We start from the raw sequence: 7812 nt of genomic DNA on the forward strand, positions 1-7812 counted from the left end.
TGTCTAGTCATCACTCTCTGTCAGGCTTGCTCTATGTACACAGCCTGTGGCCTGTGGGTGGCTATGATGGCAGAGCCAATCACAACCACTGTCAGCAGGCCAGCCCAGAGTGTGTCAGCCCCAACATCCTCATTTATTCATCACCCCTTTCCCTTTCTGTCTTTCTTTCTGTCTTTCTTTCATTCTCTCTCTCCCAATTTCTCTCTTTTCTTTTCTATCCCTGCTACATAAGCGGTTGCTCTGCCGATGATGTGAGCTGACTCCTAAAATGTACCTAATTGAAAGTCCTGGTGTTACTTAATTCAATCTGACAACAAATCCCATTTTTTCACTCTTTATCCATACACCGCCTATCTAAACTCAGAAACTCTCAGGCTTCAGTTATCAAAAGATCAATCACGAGTCAACCTGTCAGGGGTCTACCCTCCACAAAGATTGATAGAATTTGTCTTGATTCTGTTGCTTGACAAGTGGTCCAGATTGAACTTGACATATTTGACTAATGGTCCCAGCGAGTGTTTTGACGAGCAGTTATTACACCGATGGAAATGGGCTCAATTAACATACTCTATTCCCACTTGAACATGAAAACAGTTAGCCTCTTGATCCAGAGCCATTGCTGTGCCATTGCATGGACCACATCCTCCTGATAGTGGTCCATGCACTGCCAACTACTCTCAATATGTCACCACTGCTGGGTAATGCTCCTACTGTATCTCCCAGGGTTGGACAGCATCAGTGAATTTATATGAGTCTCTTGGGGCTTACACCGAGAACCTCTTTCAGAAATGAGCTTTGACAAAGTCCTCGCTCTAATTCTATAAGCATCATCCACTTCTTCTCTCCGCCCGGGGCTATCAGCATAACGGATGCCTGGAGGAGCTGCCCTCTGGCCCCCATCCCTGCCGCAGAACCCCCCCCCCTCCCCACACCGCCTGAAAATCAAATACACTTAATGGGAGGAGGAAACATTACAGCTGTAATCGAACCCAGAGTGGGAAGGAGTGTATTATCCTTCATCCACCCCCCACTCTATGGAGAGGAGGTTCAGAAAGGCTGATCAGACATAACCGGAGCTGTCCTTGCCTTACACCACTCCTTCCTTCAGTGTTTATGTGTGTGTCTGGTCCCTCTGTTCTCACCACACTTCCACACACACCCCACCCCCAGCCACTGATTGGCCCAAATGGCTTCTGTCAGGAAATAGAGTGCATGGCCAGTGGATCAGGTTCTCCTTCTGACTGAGGAGAGAGCAGCGTGAGTGGAACGAAGGTGCTCCTCTCACCACAGACTGGCTCTTGTTTCATGGTACGGCGTTCAGAGGGCAGACTCAAGGTGAGGGAGCTAGGTTTAGCAGGCTTAAGAAGCCCTGTTGCTTTGGTGGTAAAAAACAGGTGTATATGTAATGTACAGTACATTAAGTATACAGTTTAGCGTAAGTATACAGTAAGTATCTGAGAAGAGGCAGTATTAGGGTAGGATTAGAGTAGACTTCCCTCTGCTAATCTGGGTTTGGCTGTTTTCTGTACCAGGAATGGGATGGTTCAATGCTGTGTCATCCTTCCTGTCTCTCTCTGTCTCTCTCTCTCTCTCTCTCTCTCTCTCTCTCTCTGTCTCTCTCTCTCTCTCTCTCTCTCTCTCTCTCTCTCTCTCTCTCTCTCTCTCTGTCTCTCTGTCTCTCTCTCTCTCTCTCTCTCTCTCTCTCTCTCTCTCTGAGCCCCAGCAAGGCAGCCTGGCGTCAGTATCCCCCTCACCTCATCATCTGAGCACATTAATACATTAACAATAAATAATGAGGAAATCCATTGAAACAGACTTTGCATATAGATAGCCTACTTAAGGGGGAGACGGTCATTAACACAAAACTGCGGGGAGTGGCTAGCAATTAGAATCCCACCCCCATTCTTTTTTTCTTCCAGTGCCGGGCAGGAAGGCAGGTGGGCAGGTGGGCAAGACGGCAGGTGGGCAGAGGGGCCAGTGTGGCAGGAAGAAGAGGACGTATGCATATCTACATCGTACCCACACTCACCCCTTTCCTCCGCTACGTGGAAAGGTCCCTAAAAGATTACAGCCACGCTGGGAGGAAGCAACTCCCAGTGCGCAACACCTTCTCATGTTGGTGGATGGGGAAACAGATCCATCGTAGAAGTCACAAAGTTAGCAGAGAGGATGTATCTAGGAAAACCAAAAAAAATTGTCATCGCGTGGTGGCAGGAATGGATGTCAAAGCCCAGACAGTCATAAAGCCTCGGGTGACACACTTTCCCACAGATTCATTACACATATGACAGGCTCTCGGTAATGAAACTCTATGCTGCTCTCTCTCCTGTCTCTGAGAGGGCTCCGTGTCCAGCCAGGAGAAAGGTGTCCTCGCACTAAATCACCTGAGGAGGGCCACAGGGCCCTGTCAGAAGACAGCTGAATGGCCAATCCCTTGCCAGCAAAAGGAAGGAATTATCCAGCGTCCAGCTAATTACCCAAATCACAGACAGCGGGTCATTAAATATGGGCTAAATTAAATATCATGGGCCTTCGTGTCCCATCCATCAGGATTCCAGTCTCCTTTCCTCTTCGCTGGATGTGAGTCATGCTGATCAGTCTGCAGAGTGGGAAACCAGGGTCTCATTTATGAGGAACAGAAAGAGTGGATGGGAGGGTGTCCCTGTTTGGGCGCATCGGATCTACGTTGGCCATTGGCTGACTAACGGACGGTAACATGCTTTTGGCTGGCTGGCTTGCACATTCCCATACTGCCGTGGCCACTTAAAATATCCTGCTGTCAAGAGCAGGTCTTGACATTGGTTGTAAAGGTTGTCATGGCAACAGTGGCTTGTTAGGGATGTTTATGCAGGGGAACCTGTGGTTTGCACTTAGGGGAGAAACACATTCACCATCCTCTGGCAATATAACTAGCATCAAGCAGCAGGGGGACACTGAATGCAAAGATCAGATGGCATTACTCAAAATTGCATATTACAAAGCTAACGTGTAATGTCTACCATAAAAGTTGGTGCAATGTATTTAGAGCAGTCCCTAAAGCATATTTACACAATAACCCTGTTAAGTAGGTATCATTGGATACGTGAGTTATAAACAGGCCTATGTGAAAGTGTGAGAACAGAATAACGGCACATTAAATCTCCTCAGCACATATCGGCTGAACTGAGAATCCCATTCACAGCTGTGCTTGTCAGTGGTTATAGAACTTCCTACCAATCTCTTGGCTCTCGTGGTATCAATAATCAAGCCAAACAGCTGTTTTCTGGAGGCTGAGTGGAGGCACAGGGTGGCAGGGGAGACAGAGAGGATGTCCGCCCCCTCCTCTGGAGAAGCGGAAGGAGATAGAGATTTGCCAGCCAATCCTCCTCTTCCTTACCCACCTCCCTCAGTATCAGGATAGATGGCTGCGGCGCTCCCATCCCAGGCCTCTGATGAGCCCCCTTTGTGAGGCCCGAGGAGGAGAGCCTTCTTAATGGGATTGCTCTCATCCTGGGAGCGCCGATCTATCGACTGCCTTCAGTGAAGGAGGACCCCCATTGTGAACCGAATGAACTCAGAGATTGATGACGCCGGGTTCGGTGGGAAGCCGACCCACCCTCATCTTCCATCTCGCCCAAAGGCTTTAACGGCGGGTCTATTTGGAGGCATAATTCATATCAATGTGAAAATGAAGGGCTTGTGCCAGGTTGTCAGAGCACTAGTATAATGTTAACATTTTTCATGCTCAAGAAAAAACAGCCTGGAGAATCTAATTGGGAGGCCAGGTAACACAATGTAATGTATATACAGTATTTGCTCTGTCTTGAGGGCATATTGCATTCCAGGCTATAAAGGCAGCATAACACTGACAATGGGAGGGAAGAAAAAAACCTTCCATATGTCAGCACAACAACAAATGGCCCTGCATAAACTTTCAGCCCCATGCCTCGCTTCCTGCTCGGGAGAAATGATAGCTGCTTTAATTGAAAGAGTGTCAGAATGTATTTTTTTCCTTTAAGAAGGCAGAGACTGACCGATTCTTTATCTGCAGGTGTCAGGGCATGTCTAACAGCCCTGTAATACAACAGGTCTCCTCTGGATGTGGGTGTGGACGGGCAGACAGGCTGATAAGATGCTTATCTCTGCTGATGGCACATCGTCTTATCTCTTCTATGGCTGTTAGCCAGCCACACAATGTGACTTATGCAGGAATCTCAACACTAGAGAGGAAAGGAAGCTAACATTATTGTCTGTTTGTTTGTTGTTGTGGTGGTGCTTGTACCCTGTGTCATAACGCCCAGTAAAGATAGTTCCATCCTGAATGCTAAGGATATATACTGGGCATTACACCAAAATTCATTGATGTACAGAAATATCTGCATTATTCAATTAATGTATATCATTTTAATGATTATCCTACATATGTTTATAATGTTTGGTTTACACACAAAACAGATCCTCTTTTGCTGTTCTTCAGTGATGGACGATGTCGCACTTGTCTTTGGCTCTGGCTGTGTCACAAAGGCCATTTTAACCAATATAGCCTTCCCATTCATCAGTCATGTGAGTGCTCTTCAGTGCACACCATCCATCTCCCAGCCTGCTCATCCTCCTCCTGCTCCTCAAAAGAGACGAAAGACAGAGGAAGAGGATAAGGGGTGGGGGAGTTTAACTAGCCCCACGACCTCCATCCACCCCCCCAACTCGCCACCCCCTTCCCTCTTCAACCTGATGAAGCCATCAACCGACCCCGAATCCAGATGCTATGCCTCATTAGTGGAATATAGGATTCTAGATCCTAGGGCTAGCCTTAGATCTGGCCAGTAGAACAGTCCAGGTTTGGAATTCTCTTCTGTGAAGGGCCACAAGTCATCATGGTGGAATGGCCTGGGGGAACCAGCTGTTCTCTGTGAGAGCGGTAACACTGGGAGGGTTAAATGTAAAAGAAAAGAGGCTTTGTTCCTGCTTATCTCTCACAAATAAGCTTTTTCATTATCGGACTGAGGTGCATTGAGAAAGGGAGAAAAGAAGGCCCTATCTCCAGTTTAAATCAATGTCCTAACAATAAGTCAGTTCTATCTCTCTGCTCTGTGGTTTAGGTATTGGGAATCAGAATAAGACAGATAGTCTACTCCAATGAGCTCATTGCCCTCCTCGTTGATCTGCCAGTGCAATTGGAGCCTGAGCCCAGACAGAGCTGCATCATGTAGCAGGTAAATAACCTTCACTCACTGCCTGTTACCTCACAAACACCCAAATAAAGGTGCAGTCAGGAACCTTCGGAGATCACCAAAGCATGGAAGGATGTTCAGGAATATGATCCTTTTGTTCTGTGGGCCTGGAGGCGGAGGGGTGACTTTCTGCTACAGTACCCTCACACGGTATTGAGTAAGCATCTGAAATGAATCATAACCCCCCCACAGTGGAAATCTATTTAGTTTAGCCTAGTCGAAGCCTGTGCAGGGAAGCACATCTCAACAGGGAAACCTCTGATCATTGGACAGTCTAAGATGAGGGGTAAAGACAGATAGGGTCAACGTGACTATCCCATACAGATTATTTTGAATGGTGTGAACAGCAAAAAACTTGTTTACTACAAAGACTGGTCTGGTTTGAAATTCATATGAAATGAACAGAAAGGAACGGTATAATAGATGACACACAATCAGCAAATGGGATTGCCTGATTGCCTTTTAGTGTAATTTATGCATCCTATCTTCCAGAGAGTCGGAGAGGCAAACCGGGAATACATTTGAAATAACTTCCAGAATAGCAACATGAAAAAAACATGAAAAACTAAATTCTCTAGAAAGATGTTAACTACAATCACACAAACTTAAAATGCTGATTTGGGTATGCTTAATGTAATAGGGCACACATCCTTTCCAGTGTGGAAGTATGCAACAGGAATAAAAATCATGCAAACTACACCATCCCTTGCAATGCTGATAAAAAGCAGCCTGGAAGCTAAATAATAATGATTACAGAAAATACTTACCGCATCTCTCTCACTCGCTCTTTATCTTGGCAATAGGTCATGCGATTCAATTGAGATTCTGTGTTGTGTCCCAGGCATCTGTCCAATATTCACTTGGGATTTATATCCAAGCCCTGGAGGGGTGAATCTGTCATCAGCGGTGCATTGAGACATTCAGTTGCAAGGGCAGTGCCAGTCCTCTGGTCATACACAATCAACGTGATCTAATATTGAATTGTATCTATCTACTGATACATTTGTTTGTCCCTCTAAGACAAACAAGGAATTAATTTGAGTGCATTTGTGGTCTGTTTATAATGTGCATACATCACTTTTTCGTCAGGTGGACCTTTGCAGCAATTTCTTCCACAATACTTCATCTGGAGGAAACAGACACTTTAGGCACATGTATAAGAGAATCAAGAATGACTAAATCACTGTCCAAGGTTATTCAATCTTTACCCTCGTTGCCACTGGCCATTTGTTTCTGTTTCTTCCAACCCCCAGTTTATGCGTCAGGGATGTTATAGCCAAGAAATGTGACTTTAATTTTACAGCCACCTGGGGCCCTAGTGCCTTGGACAGGATTTTACCTTGGTCTGATGGGTCTGTTGTGCGGGGTCGACACCTGCCTGATTGCTGTCCAGCTGTTCCTCTGCAGAAGAAGGTCTCTGAAAGGCACAATGGGATTGGCTCCTTGGTCTCGTTCATGGCCCTCTTTGTCAGCCGGAGGTTACTGTTGCTGCCCCATTTTTCTGTCTTTAATTTGGCCTGACAGGGTAGATTACCAGAAAAGTGATGAACACTGCAGTCCACCCGCTTCACGGCCACGGCCAAGCCCTCTATCAGTACCATCTTAATGACATGTGAGCAAAGATTGTACAATTTATAATCTAATCTGACAGTTTAATATTCTCGTCCTAAACTTTGCCAGCATGTCTTCAACTTCCATTCGATGCAGTACAATGCCGAACAGCCAGAGTTATTGGAAACTGAGCTTCTTCCTTGATGTACCCCCTGATCCAGGGTTATGCTTGAGCGTTTTACTGATATGTGGTGCGCAGTGCAAGTCAAGCTCTGATGGACACGACTGTTAAGCCACGGGCTATCAATCAAGTTCAGTTGATCCTCAGAGCAGGCCACAGTGAATTTAGGTCTGGCCTCAGGGTCGACGTACAGGCCAGCTATAGATGGGAGAGATAGCAGGAGAGATAGGATGAAGACATGCAGTATAATGAAGTCTGGGGTTGCCAAACTAAACCCTCAAATCAACAAAAATGACGTAAATAAAAATGGTTTCAATAATGGTCAATTACCCTTACAGGAGTACCGTAGAGGTACAGATATGGTCTCTGTCTGCCTTTCTCTCTCTGTTCCCTCCTTTCAGACAAACGCGCCTGTATGCCCTGCATACAAGATTGTGATCCAGAAAAGCAATTGAAAATATCAATTTTTTTAAATTTAAAATTAGTTTTTATTGTCTATGTCATAGTCTCTTGGAGTGGATATACCTTTTAAGTGAACAGTGACTGTTTATCCAAGGCCACTTTCCAGAGATGACTTTTAAAAGGTTTTCCAAATGCACTTTGTTCTTGGTAAGAGTGGTTTCTAGTGTCCATAGAGGAATGAGAACAAGCAAGCACAGTTAATAGAGGACGGGTCCAGAATAATAAGAGATTTGAGGTTTTCTATTATAGCTTCAGCGCTCTACATAAGTCATTGGAGATTGAAGTCTAGGTATCGAACAACTTCTGAATGACAAGACATGGTTATCTATCCTCCATTTTCCCTAAAAACGTATTAAAACATGAGTAAAGTCTGTATTTGCTCATTCAAATTAAACAGTAGAATGCTGT

General features: G+C 45.5%; 2 long non-coding RNA genes across 2 annotated transcripts; both read right to left on the reverse strand.

Moving 5' to 3' along the window:
- Window positions 1-3889: 3889 nt before the first annotated feature.
- On the reverse strand, window positions 3890-6349 carry LOC134028526 (uncharacterized). Its single transcript, XR_009931540.1, has 3 exons — window positions 6284-6349; window positions 5978-6090; window positions 3890-4594 (listed from the first exon to the last, which is right to left on the reverse strand). It is a non-coding gene; the product is annotated as an uncharacterized LOC134028526 (long non-coding RNA).
- Window positions 6350-6555: 206 nt separating this feature from the next.
- Window positions 6556-7570, reverse strand: LOC134028517 (uncharacterized). Its single transcript, XR_009931538.1, has 3 exons — window positions 7468-7570; window positions 7273-7362; window positions 6556-7140 (listed from the first exon to the last, which is right to left on the reverse strand). It is a non-coding gene; the product is annotated as an uncharacterized LOC134028517 (long non-coding RNA).
- Between the last annotated feature and the right edge of the window lie 242 nt (window positions 7571-7812).

Source organism: Osmerus eperlanus, chromosome 10 (genome assembly GCF_963692335.1).
Source record: "Osmerus eperlanus chromosome 10, fOsmEpe2.1, whole genome shotgun sequence".
NCBI lineage: Eukaryota > Metazoa > Chordata > Actinopteri > Osmeriformes > Osmeridae > Osmerus > Osmerus eperlanus.